The sequence below is a fragment of the Herpailurus yagouaroundi genome, unplaced genomic scaffold, assembly GCF_014898765.1.
Source record: "Herpailurus yagouaroundi ecotype Mexico unplaced genomic scaffold, PumYag 28, whole genome shotgun sequence".
Classification (NCBI taxonomy): domain Eukaryota; kingdom Metazoa; phylum Chordata; class Mammalia; order Carnivora; family Felidae; genus Herpailurus; species Herpailurus yagouaroundi.
Genome location: NW_024412376.1, coordinates 39333968 through 39347981, shown reverse-complemented (window position 1 = coordinate 39347981; position 14014 = coordinate 39333968). Strand labels below are relative to the sequence as shown.

At 34.5% G+C, this 14014-nt stretch overlaps 1 protein-coding gene across 7 annotated transcripts in view; it reads right to left on the bottom strand.

Moving 5' to 3' along the window:
• Positions 1–14014, bottom strand: part of LRBA (LPS responsive beige-like anchor protein) — a 772087-nt gene that overhangs the window by 16686 nt on the left and 741387 nt on the right. The gene's annotated exons all lie outside the window — the stretch shown is intronic.

Here is a 14014-nt window from a genome sequence, read left to right as displayed (position 1 = left end):
GGAATATTGATAAAGGATCCTGTGTAACCCAAAAGGGGCACATGTGCCCGGAAGAAGGTCACTAGCACCAGCTGTGGAACTCATGGAAAAGAACAACTTGTTAGATCCTATCATGTCGGTCAGGGAAAATCCAGCAGAAACCTGCTGTCCTTGGAAAGGCAAATACTGGCTGTCCAAAAAATTAAACTAGCCTCCAAAGCAATGGTTTTTGCAATGCATCAGTGGCTTCTCTGAAATTTCATGCAAAATAAATGTCCATGTTTATGTTTTTCTGGGGGCTGGAGGGGAGTTGGGGAGGGGATGAAGGAAAATAGCTTTTACTGAAGGCACAGAGATCCAGACCAAAAGCAGAGGAGGGTCTCTCCTATGAAGACAGGGGCCTAGATTCTGTGCTTCCTGCCCCACTTCAGCTGGAGCCTGCAGTTACTTCATGTCTAGCCACTATAAAGAATTATTACAATGCATTTATTGTAGTATATAATACATAGCTGTGTCCCCGCAGGGTCCTTCATGACTTTTGGTGACTATATATACTTCCGAATGAGATTTAAGTAAAGGGGCATCGTAGCCAAACGTTGTACTACATTGGCTGTGTCACATGCAGCCAGACACAGGAACTGGCCTACATGCTTAATGACAAAGGGAGACCTCAAATGACATATGGAAAGGCAAGGGGATAAGTGGAATGAGGAGCTTGGTTTCTTTTGATTCCAAGTGTGTAAACTCTGAGGGAAAGCCACCTTAATTACAAAGTTCACACTTGACCTTTTGCAAGCCAGAAAGAATTTGTTAGAAGAGCAACTACTTTTTTTCCTTAAAAAGTACACAAATTTGGGAAATTATTTTAAGAAAAGCAGCAAATAATGTAAGCCAATCTGAACTACTTAACTTTCTATGAGAGATAAGCTTTGGCATAAAATTAGAGCTATGTTTTAAAAAGTTACCAATAATTAGCCCTGATTCATGGTTTCCCCCTTTCCTGAGATGTTCTACATTCTACAAAAATACTGTACAAGATACAACTTTGGAAATTAACATTTCATTATATCTACTTGGCAACCTTTTAAAATCAAGAATTAAAATAATTAAGATCTGGGGCGCCTGGGTGGCGCAGTCGGTTAAGCGTCCGACTTCAGCCAGGTCACGATCTCGCGGTCCGTGAGTTCGAGCCCCGCGTCGGGCTCTGGGCTGATGGCTCAGAGCCTGGAGCCTGTTTCCGATTCTGAGTCTCCCTCTCTCTCTGACCCTCTCCCGTTCATGCTCTGTCTCTCTCTGTCCCAAAAATAAATAAACGTTGAAAAAAAAAAAACTTTAAAAAAAAATTAAAAAAAATTAAAAAAAATAATTAAGATCTAAGGAATACATTTTTAATGTGATTGCTCCTTTTTTGTTTTCTTTAAAAAAAATTTTTTTAACGTTTATTTATTTTTGAGACAGAGAGAGACAGAGCATGAACGGGGGAGGGTCAGAGAGAGGGAGACACAGAATCCGAAACAGGTTCCAGGCTCCGAGCTGTCAGCACGGAGCCCGACGCGGGGCTTGAACTCACGGACTGCGAGATCATGACCTGAGCCAAAGTCGGCCGTTCAACTGACTGAGCTACCCAGGCACCCCTCCTTTTTTGTTTTCATACGTTACCATTTTATGGAGGGGAACGAGGAGGGGGAGACTTGGGTTTTAACTTGAGTTGTCTTGGAATTCTTCAGTGGGATATGAAAGTTTGAAGGAGAACTGATGGCCGCTGAAAGCAATCTAAAGTGTAAGCCAAAGTAAACAAAGGACAGATGGATAACGGTGGATCCAGAAGACATTGTCACTTGAGCATGGCAATGCTTTTTGTTTTCTAGATCTAAGAATTTTTTCTCAGGGACATAGGAAGGAAGGAAGAAAACTGCTGTCAACTGTATTTCTTTCTTTAACGTAAGAGTTGAAATACTCAGAATCTTCTAGGACTGTACAGTTTAGGAAGCCTCACAAGTAACCCCATAAAATTGGTTAAGATAAAATCATTCTTTTTTGTAAACTCATACTTAGGATTTTTTTCATTAAGTATGCTTTACTTACAAAATACGAGTTTCCATTGATCCACACTATACCAATCATTTCTCCCTCCACAAGTCAGAAGACACACACATACTGAATGATTTCAAAACTGAAAAAGATTTTTCTTTTCCCAGGTCCTGATCTCTAAATAAAGAACTGTTCAATGCTAGGACTTCGGCCTCAAGTTTGGCAAGATGTCCTCAAACCCAGGAAGCAGGTTAGACAGTTCAGGAAATACAGGGGGGAGAAAAAAAGAAAAAGAAAGAAAAGGAAAGGAAAAGAAAAACAAATTAAAAACATAAGGGTAAACTTATGATCATTGGGTTGTTTTCAGGTAACTGGTTTCACAAATATTCATTGGATTTCCAGTAAAAGGACTGTGCTATTTAACTTCCCTCCCCTGTAGGAAATGCACATTAATATCCTCTAAAAACCCACATACAAGAATATGAGGAGCTATCAAATCCTCTTTAAAAAGGCTGTTTTCCAGTCTTGTTTAAAACCTGAACTGTGCATTCTCGTTTCATTATCTGCTATGCAGATTTCATATTCTTTAAATTTTCTCATCAAAAAAATCTGTTCACAGTAAATACCTGTTGGGTTTTATAGGTTCCAATAAACCAAATGTTTTAAATATTAAAATTTCACTTCAGCAAATAGAATGATATCATATGGGATTTAAATCCAACAGGTCCAAACTGTTAAAATTCAACCGATATTTGGGGGACCGCTCGGAATAAAATTACTAAGGGCAGAGGGAAAAACTGCAGGCAGAACATAGGCTTAATATGTGGCTCACAGAATTTATTTATTTCTCTGTAGTTACACTGTTATACATCATTCTGGATCACGGAGCCCAAGCAATAACATCCTATAGAAAGGAAAGGAAAGGAAAAACTGCTACCTATCTGTGTATATTTGTTTGGAAAGTCTAGAAACAAAATCTAGGAACCATATAACTCAGTGCCATTGTAGCACTCATATCCCAACCTCTTGCCAGCCCTGAGAGTTAATACTTAGGAGGGAAAATCAGCTCAAATAAAATAATACTGGGCATATATTACTTTTTCAAAGACCCAAAAGCTAATCACCATCTTTCACTGAAGTCTCTAAACCAAATAAAGAGTAGAAAAAAAAAAGTTTTCTGAAAAATATCAGGTTAATTCTTTGATAAAAATTTGCAGTAGTTAATGGCTACAAAAAATCTTTACTTTTGCTTTCCGAGATAGGAGGATCTACCAAAAGCTAGATCATAAAGCAGAACAGATTCCTTTAAGAACCTTTTAAAGTCTTACTGCTTGAAAAATCGTCATGGCTTTCCATAAAGCTGAGAGAAAAATTTATCTTGCTGCTAGTTTAAGGGGCTACACTTCAAACTCTTCTTAAAGAAAAATAAAAAGAGAAAGAGGATAGACTTCTTGGACTGCTTTGAAAAGCTTGAGCAATTACTTCAAAGGAAAGGGCGTCTTTGTCCGGAGAGCAGGTTTATGACTACTGATGCAAATCCTAACCAAAGGCTGAAAAGGATACTCAGTGCATCTTTATGGATGGCCTTAAAGGAAGATGAACAAGTCAAAGGAGATTAAAGACAGCCCAAATCCTGCCAAGATCTTATACCGGGACACACCGGTTTTTACAGATGTGCTTTTCTCAGTACATAATACTGGAAATATCAGTACTAATTTACAGACACTATTCTAACAACCCAACTTGCATTAAAGCAGCACAAGATCTCCGCAATACCCATTTAGCATTTATACTGGACCTGTGTTTTAAAATATTGGGTGACGTGTTTTACACCATTAGGCAGAATAACAAATGCTTTTGTTAAATGTGTTTCTTTGGTGCCCTCATAACTGAGTATATTTCTCCTCAAATGGACCCTGAACCACTTACAGTTATACCTCACGGAAGAGAAAACAGTCATTTCTCTAGTACCTGTTCATAAATATTCAATGAGAAAAATATTTCAAAAGATATGTCTCCATTAAGGCAAGGGGGGTTAATAATCCAGGTAAAAACAGACTAGATGTGTATTTCTGGCAAACACTTGAGTTACATTTTAAAATTTCACTAAAGTTCTTGGTATTTTTGGCATCATCTCCTCTGTCTTATGAAAATTAAATTACTTTAAAATGTACTACACAATTCTCATTAGCAGTTTAAATATGTTATTAGCAGAGAGAGAATCTCCTTCATTCTTTCCCTGTTTTTTTTTTCACAAGTTACTACTTAACTTCATTTCATAATGAAGTTTGGTTCTACATGTACCTATTTCTAGTTTCGTAGAAATGAAATTAGTTCTTTCAATTAATACTTAGTTGAGATGACTCCTGGGCCAAAAAGTTAACATTTCCCATTTGCTTTCTCATTCATTCATTTACTCCTTCATTTACTTAATAGCCTTTATGGGATATATGCAATGCACTGTGGAAAAAGGAGGGGAATAAAATATAGTCTATTGTCAAATAACTTGATTTTAAGTGGTCACTGGATCAGGTTCTGTTACCTTACTATAAACCTGCAAAGTATAATTATGAATACCTATAATTGGAAAGGTCAAAAGGCTGTACTGAAGTTCAAACTGTTACAATGGAATTTTTATACCAAATGTGTATTTCACATCAACTAATGAAGTCCTTTAATAAAAACAACAGATATAATTTTCCACATTATTAAAATATAACCATCTGACCTCTTCAAGAGGTAAAAGAAAATATGAGACCTGGCTTTGTTAAAAAAAATCATTTCAACAGACTATTCACTTTGAAAGAAAACACATATTTAAGAACCTAAATATAAAAGTTATTAAGTATATAGAGACTTTTTATAATCTAAGTATTATACAATGTATGCCAGTCATTTCCTAACGAAGGAAAGTTCCGTATTGCACATGCCTTTTGTCCCATTTTAATTACATTTTGATTACTACAACAATTTGTTGAGAAAAAAAAAATTCACGTGTTAACTGTACACTGAACTTTCTTATGTGGCTCACCATAATGGCAAACCGAGAAAGGAAATGGCTTTCTGAAGCGGAAATGAGGTTAGCTACTAAATGTTCCTTAAACCTTTCCCATTAACTTCCTAATGTCACTACATTTTAATTATGAAAGAGGAATTCTTTGAAATTTGTTCTAGTCCTTCTATCTCCGCCAACCCTTCTCCTTCTCTCCACTCATCATAGTCTCTTTGGTGAAAAAAAAAATGTTAATTTGGTTAGATATATAGACTATGGAAAATAAACCAAAGCTGCATTTAGGGTGGGACAACCATCAGATAGTAAATTTTGATAGCTTCCTCTTGTAAATAATATTAGAATTACTAATGCAAAACAAGATAATGTTGGTATAAAAATCAACTATAGGTTCTTGGTTTATAACCTTTCTTCTTCCTCCTCTTTGTCTCTGTGTGTGCATCTCTCTCTTACAACTACAATAGAAAATGTGTGTGAGTACGTACCTGCAATTGCATAAAGTATAACCCTAAGTTGGGTCATAATATTAAAAAAATACAAAATCCTAACATGATATATACTGTCATAAGAATTCAGTTTAGCAAAATTATCTCTGTATTGTCCTTTGCAAATACAAAGCATGCTTTAGTGACAGGGTTGCATCAAATCGTCTACAGGTGATGGCCCAATTAACTCAAATGAAAAATGCAGTACAGCTTAGTGATCAAGAATGGTGCCTCTGGCCTAGAATACCAGCCATGTGATCTTTCTTGGGCATGTTCTCATAGTTTACCGTAAGATCTAGGAGCTTCAAGGCCCAGGGCAGAAAGTAAAGACATATTTATAATCTCTCTGTGCTTCACCTATAAAACAAGGATAATGATAGTAGTTACCACATAGGACCACTGTAAGGTTCAATGAGTTACTATGTAAAGTGCTTTTGGTGGTGCTCAGCATGCAGTGAGCACCCAGCAAGTATCACCGAGTAGTAGTAGTGGTAGTAGTAACAACAGTAGAATGATGTTCACTCTCTGTTGTAGACGCTCTTTCAGCAAAAGTATAATATCTGATCCTATGCTTCATAAATGAAAATTAGAGATGGTTCTGATTATTTTTGTTTGTCATTCTTTTATTTCTTAACTTCTAAAAATTAAACTTTGACTTCTCCCATTCTTCCTTTTCTTAGACTTTCCAGTCTTCCCTAACAATCCATATAAATTCTGATAAAACTACTAATACCTAGAAGCCTAGAGAAGAAAGTGAAGGTACATTATAATCATTAGGTAATAGTACAGTAATAACACTACTATTATCAAAGTAATACGTGCTCATTATAAAACATTCAGACAATGTAGTAAATTATGAAGAAGGAAATGAAAAAACTGCCTCTAAATTCCACTACCTATAAATAACCATTGCTAACATAAGAAAAATCATTTTGCTGGCTATCATTCTGGACTTCTTTCTATGCATGAATATACACAGAACACAAAGTATATACATAGACATAGACACCTAAAAATTATACACGTAATTTGGTGATCTTTTACACTTAACGATACAGACAGCATTATTTATCCGTGTCAGTACCACAAATTCGTAATATAGTAATGGCTGCAGAGTATTTCATTATGTGAACATACAAGACTCTACTTATGTATTACATATTTTTCTTTCTTAACACTTTTCATTTGTTGATTCCCCCCATAGAGGGTCTTGCTTTTGGCTCAAATTCATTCATAGCTCCTGTAGCTGTATATCTAGTATCTAATAACATAAACATTATAACATTTTGCCTCCAAAAAAGAATACAGATAAAAACATTTTACATCTTTAGCTTAATTGGAGACATTCTGATTTTAACATCAAAAGCAAAAGGCAACCTATGTAATGGGAGAAAATACTTGCAAATCATATATCTGATAATATCCAAAATATATAAAGAGCTCATACAACCCAATAGCAAACAAACAAATGTAAAACAATCTGATTTTCAATAAATAGATAGATTGATAGGCAGGCAGAGGATGTGAGTAGGTATTTTTTTTCCAAAAAAGACATACAAACGGGCAACAGGTATGTGAAAAGGTGCTAAACATCACTCATCATCAGGGAAATACAAATCAAAACAACAATAATATATCACAATTGTTCAAATGGCTGTCATCAAAAAGACAATAAATAACAAGCGTTGGAGAGGATGTGGAGAAGAGGGGCCCCTCATGCACTGTTGGTGGGGATGTACATTGCGGTAGTAACTGTGGAAGGCAATATGAGGTTCCTCAAAAAATTAAAAAAAATATATGGTACAGCAATTCTACTTCTGGGTATTTATCTGAAGGACATGAAAACACTACCTTGAAAAGGTATCTGCACTCTCATGGTCATGACAGCATTATGTATAATAGCCAAGACTTGGAAACAACCTGTATCTATCAATGGATGAGTGGATAAGAAAATGTGGTGTGTGTTGTGTGTATGTGTGTGTATACACACACCAGTGGATTATTATTCATTAATAAAAAATAGGAAATCCTGCCATGTGTCACAACATGGATGGACCTTGAGGATATTATGCTAAGTGAAACAAGCCAGAGAAAGACAAATACTTTCTAATTTCACTTATATGTGGAATAAAAAAAAAAAAAAACCCAAAACAAACAAACAAACTGACCTCAGAGATACAAAGAACAGACTGGTATGGTAGTTGGGGGGACTGGTAGGGGAGATGGCAAAGGTGGTCAAAAGGTATTTTCAGTTACAAAGTAAGTCAGTCCTGGGACGTAGTATACTCATGGTGACTACAGTTAATAACACTATATTGTAGGTTTGAAAGTTGCTAAGAGAGTAGATCCTCATCACAGGAAAAAAAAAATGTATAACTGTGTGGTGATGGACATTACCTAAATAAATTGTGGTGATCATTTCACAGTATATACATATATCAAGTCATGTTGTACACGCCTGAAGCTAGTATGTTATATGTCCATTTTATCTCAATTAAGAAAGACACATCCTGATCCCACTCACTCCAGGGAAATATAGCAATCTCTCAGGTGTAGGAAATTGCAAGCTACAAGAGTAAAAGCTAAAAAGTTCAGCAGTCATAAAGACTTCACCATAGGAGGCAGAAAGAATTCTAAGGATTTTCCCCCCTACCTAGAAATAATTCAAATCTAGGATCTGAAGTCTGACCGAGCCTATTTATGAGCAAAATTACTTTAAAAACTAGGGCAATTATTGCTTTGTAAAAGGAATCATTAGAGGAATTTAAGTACTTAATTTCATGGTTTTTAAAAATAAACTGTTAGGAATATTAAAGTACAATATAAGGGACACATGCACAAAGCTGTCATACAGTTTCTCTACTGAAATGAACTTTTTGGAAGGTGATAAAGTCAGTCTAATGGATTGTTCCAGGAGGCCTTGATTAAATGTGTCCTTATGATGGTTCTCCAATAATGTTACACACACACATGTGCAATACTCTAAAAGCACAAGAATCCTGCTTTTAGGTTTAAAAAAGGGTGGGAGAAATAGCTTGCCATTTCAAGGTATATTCAGTTTCAATTAAATGAAGAAAGATACATTCCAAATTTTCTTTGAGAACCCTAGCTGACCAGAGGGAACTTGTCTCTTCTTACATTAGTTCTACCAATTGTTTGAAATTAAATTTCCCGTCTGAGCATAAAGTATTAGACAAGCAACTTTCTTTGGTGTGGTACTATGAAAGTCTACACATGAAGATACTCAGTTTCAATTTGAGGGCATAAATCTTCAGTTCTTCTGTTCTCATATTTATATGACTACAGCCTACGGCTGAATGGTATAGTAATTTTTCTCTGCAACTAAACAAGGTAAATAAATGTGATATATTGGCACATCACCCCACCACTCTGCATATGGTGCACATTAAGGTTGTATTCATTTGCCATATGAATATAATTCCTTTTACCACATCTACTATTAGTTACAAGCAGTAAATACAGAGTTGTTTTGCTGGAACTTGCGGGCCTGCATTACATCATGGAGCACTAAACATCCTGGACCTTCTGGAGAATTTCATAAACATAGTTTAATGTCACCTGAACTTGAACACTGCCAACATACTGCTGCAAACCCAACTTGATGAATTATTCAAGAAAAAAAAGAAAAATACAGGGCAGTCTCAGTGTTAGTACAACAGTGTATGCCAAAAGTCAGGCCACAAGGAAAGCTCTTGATGAGGTAAATATAAGAAGTCATGTTCTAGACAAAGAATCAGACCGAGAGAAATATGCCGGGTGCAAGAAGGCTACTTGGGCCGAGCGCTCCTTTCATATTCAGAATCTAGTGAACATAAGGTCAAAATATCTAAACAATTTTCTTCAACTACAGCTTACCTGCAATCAAGAATGTAAGAGTTTATCTTATGACAAACTGATGCTTTGTTTCATGAGGCATACTTTGAGCTTACTTTTTCCTTAAACAAAGTATTTATTATAAATTTCCAAATCCACATTAGGGTAGAGGAAAAGAAGGAAGAAAGTGATTTCTTTTACAAACTTATATGGTTCACCACAAACGTACATACCTTGGCATTTGTGAGCCACAAATCATATATCACAGGCAATTAAAAACAACGTACACCTGTCTTATCACATACTGATTTTCAAATTTACCGAATTAAGTCCCCAAATACATCCAGCAGATGGTGCTCTAGGACACCTACTTAAAGAGAGTAATGCTGTTTGTGTTATATCCACCTATATTTTGGCAAGACAAAGAATAAGGATTTATCAGTAGCTTCAGTAAAACATATTAGGCTTTATGATAGAAAGAACATAATTCCTAAATACGTGCACAAAAATATACATATGCATAAGCACATGTGCACAGAAGCAACCAGTAAATAATTCACACCTGGACATATAATGATACTACTTTTCTTATAGACTGATGAGTAGTCTATGTATATCAGTGGTATTTATAGTCATAAGGCAAGATCATTCTAAATTCATTAAAAAAAAATTTAGAATGCCTTAAAGTTAGAATTCACTTTTAATTATAGCAGGAATGTCTCATTAGGGTGATACTAGTAAAATTAACAACAGTGGGATTTACGGTAATGACTTAAGTGATTGATGAGAGTATAACAAAATGAAGTTTTAGACAGAGAAAAAGCAGGGCAGCTATGGCATACAGTACTTTAAAAAACAGCTCTGTGGTCTGTTAGTGCTAGCCTTATGGTTAATAAAACCTTCTTTCTAATTAATGGTGCTGAAATATTCTTAAAGAACAGAATCTTGTTGTTATGAAGAAAAACTTAAATAGTTGTGTGTGTGTGTGTGTGTGTGTGTGTGTGTGTGTGTGTGTGTGTGAGCGTGCGCGTTTTTCAGTAGACGCCATTCCCATAAAGGAGAAAGCTGACATAGATTAGCATGTCTGATTGCAAAGAGGAAAAAAAATGCCACCTTTCAATCAAATCAAAACCAGAATGTGAGGATGGAAAACTACTTTACTGAAATACTATATACACAAATCTATGCAACACCCTCACAGTAGGCAAACATTTGTTTCTAAAGCTAATCAACTGTGGCTTTTAAAAAATTACTCAGAAACCTGAAAATATTTAATAAGTATTTACTTTCAAATGCTTAATAAGCATTTAAAGTTTATGATCTAGTAATACAATATAAAAATAGTGGATAAGAACTATTTTGTAAATTTTCATCTTGCTTATAAGATCATTTCAAAGTTTAAAGTATTTAAATGTCAATTGAGTGCACGGGGGAGGGGGGGTGCTTTTCTCCAAAATTTGAAAGTGGATAGTTTGTATAGTATTATTCTGAAGGAAAATTGAGTGTTTCAGGAAAAGCATCCTGGTTCACAAATTCAGTTCTAAAACAGAGTACTAGGGCAAAGGAAGATATGCTTCCATGTAGAAAATACCTTTCTTTAAAATGTTCTTGTTCATTTTATTTAAAAATCTACAACTAAATGGAATTGAATCTTAATTTTTCTTCTTGGTAAGAAAACTGCATTCTACAGGAGGTAACCATCACAAAACAAAAGAATCAAAGATGAGAAACTATCTGTTATTCAGGAAAATGAGGCCTTTGCCACATAATCTAGGCATAGTTTATAAAACGTGCATCCTTTTAAAAGCCCAAGTTATAGTATATAGGGGTTTTACCCAGTTTGAATTAGCTGGATTTTGCCCAAGCAATGTGTATTTTAATACTGGATAACATGATTTTAAAAAGATAGTAATAAAGCTATAAACTTTACATATAGCACTAATACTAATTTGTAGAAAATGGTGCAGGCTTATGACCCTAGCAAGTAAAAATGGGAGCTTATTCTCATGATTTTTGAAAACAAAACAAAATACTTGAATGAGACCTAAAAAATGCAGAAAAAGCCATAGCATAGTTTTCTTTAACTTACCTATTTTCCTTTCATGCAAGGAAAAAGTCTATATTCAAAATTTTAAGTTGAGACATTGTATGCATTTATAGACCAGATTGAAATTATGTATAAACAAAGCATGGCCATTTCTTAAAGGGCATGCATATTGCATCCAAGAGATACAATATAGGAATAAGCATAACCTAAAATTCCTCATGTGAACAGCTCTGACTTGAGCGGCTGCATCGCGGAGCCATCACGGAGCCAGAGGCTTATAAAATCCGAACCAGCTTGCATGAATGTGTAAAACACAGTTACACGCGCGGTAAAAATGTCTTTGTTTTTGTTTGTCATTTCTTTTGAAAAGCTTAGACTGGCTTGTTCATTTTTCTATTCTAATGTGTGTAAATTCTCATTATATGAAAAAGTGCCTATTTGTCTTTCTCCCAGATTCATCCTTCAAAGCTAAAGCAAAATTAGATTGGGACATCAGACATTATAAAAGAGCCAGAAAGGATGAGGTTCACTTTGAGAAAGGTAATTTAATTTAGTCAAGATACATTACAATTTTCTAAAATTTTTATGAGATGTGCTGTTATGTTATTCTTTTATTTTTTTTTTCTTTTCATTACCAGCGTTACTAGGAGTTAATGTCCACCATACTGCAGACAATGAGAGGGTATAGATGAAGTGCCTTATGAAAAATATAACATTATAATATAGACTCTAATGCCAACAAGATGGTGTTTGTATGGTGATTTATTTGCTCTAAGCATTCTGTGCTTCTGATAACACTTTAAGTCAGTGACTATTGTTGCTTTCATTTTACAGACAAGACAGAAGGACCACAGAAAAGCTTAGAACTTAGATTTGTTTTACTCCAAACTCCAGGATTTGGTCAATGCTACTGGATTCATTTTTTCTAGAAGACATGCATGTAAAAACCATCTCTAGGATGATTTATAAGGTATTTATACATTTCTTCCTTCTTGAAATGTTGAATATTTCTAGTATGAAAATGTACTTTAATTTCTGAAATGTAACAGCAATTACATATAGGTATAGATAATAAGCCTCTAGCTACTTCTTGGAGTACACACTGGTAATGACCATGTGTAACATATAGAACACAAATTAGACCATGGAAGTAAAAATAAAATTTTTTCTTGTGTTTGGATTGCTACATGTGAATGAAACACATTACTTTAAGGCAAGAGAAAGTTCTTCCTGTATATTTTCAGATAAATAACAAATTATATATTTATTATTTATGTTAAATGTAGGTTTGTCTACGATAATTTACTGAATCACGGTAACTGAGTTTATAAACACAGGAAAAAAAGAAATTGAAAGGAGACACTCCTAAAAGGCCAGAAATGAAGAAGGAGCAGAATGTGAGGGTCCAAAAAGAACATGAAGTACTTTTCAAACGAAAGTGAAAAACAAAATCCCTTAAGTTTACATGTTTAAACATTTTATTGTAATTATGTATAAAATGCAGATGTCTCCGTAAATATGTGAAATACACACATGAACACATTACCCTCCCATATAAACACTAAAGTTTGACCTGATCACAAAGACCATATTATCTAAAGCATCACAAACTTAAAGTTATTTTTAATATTCTATTTGTATAGGGAATTATCCCTGATTTAATTAACATAAGAAATATACATTACAGGATTTAATAAAAATCGTGTTTAACTATCACACAAAACAGAAAAGCATAAACAGCTTTGATAAAATATCTCCCATATACTTCTTTTAAAATTATACACTGGCTTTTGACTGTTTTTACATATTTCACTTTCAATCAAATATTAAACATTTAATACGCACAGCTTTAAGAAGTCAATCCAAAATGTGACGGAATGAAGCATGTTCAGACTGTCTCAGAATTTGGAGCTAAGGGACACAAGTAAGTGCCATAGCATTCAGGTAAAGCAATCAAGGACAAAATGGTCCTTTTAACCAAATGTAGTGCAGCTTGCTTTAAATTAAGAAACTGTAAATATTTAAGAGCAGTTAAAATGCTCTACTTTATGAAGCAAAAATCTAAAGCTATTCTTGCAGGAACTCTTCAGTGTTGTCATAATCATTTTAATTAAATTCTCATTTTTCAGGTGGTCCCTTTAATTGTTTTTTCCTACTTCTTAATGTGTTTTTCTAAAGCCATTTCTTTTCTGCAGCTGTGTGCGATTGGTTTTAATGGTAGCTGCTTCCTTTTTTGCCTTCTGTGAATTACAATTTTAAATGGTTACACATTTTTTGTTTTACTGCCTTCAGCATAGTTTCATAAAGATGTTTAAGGCTGTTGGTGAACATTTTCATTTACCATATGAAAAACCAAGAGCCAATTTGAATATTCCATATTGGCCTTTTATGACCTGTTTTATCTTTAATATGTAAATGAAAGCATATTCTTTATAAAGACTGGTTTGTTTCCATGAAATTATAATTTTTCTTTTGCCCTCCTAAAATATGAATTCAATAAACAAGATAATATGTGATTGCTCTTTTATGTTTTGTCTTGTTCGTGAATGAAACACCTCTCTTTTATTTGGTGACAGCCATTTCCAAAGAAGAACTACCATGTTCAGATCATAACCTGTAACATGAAAA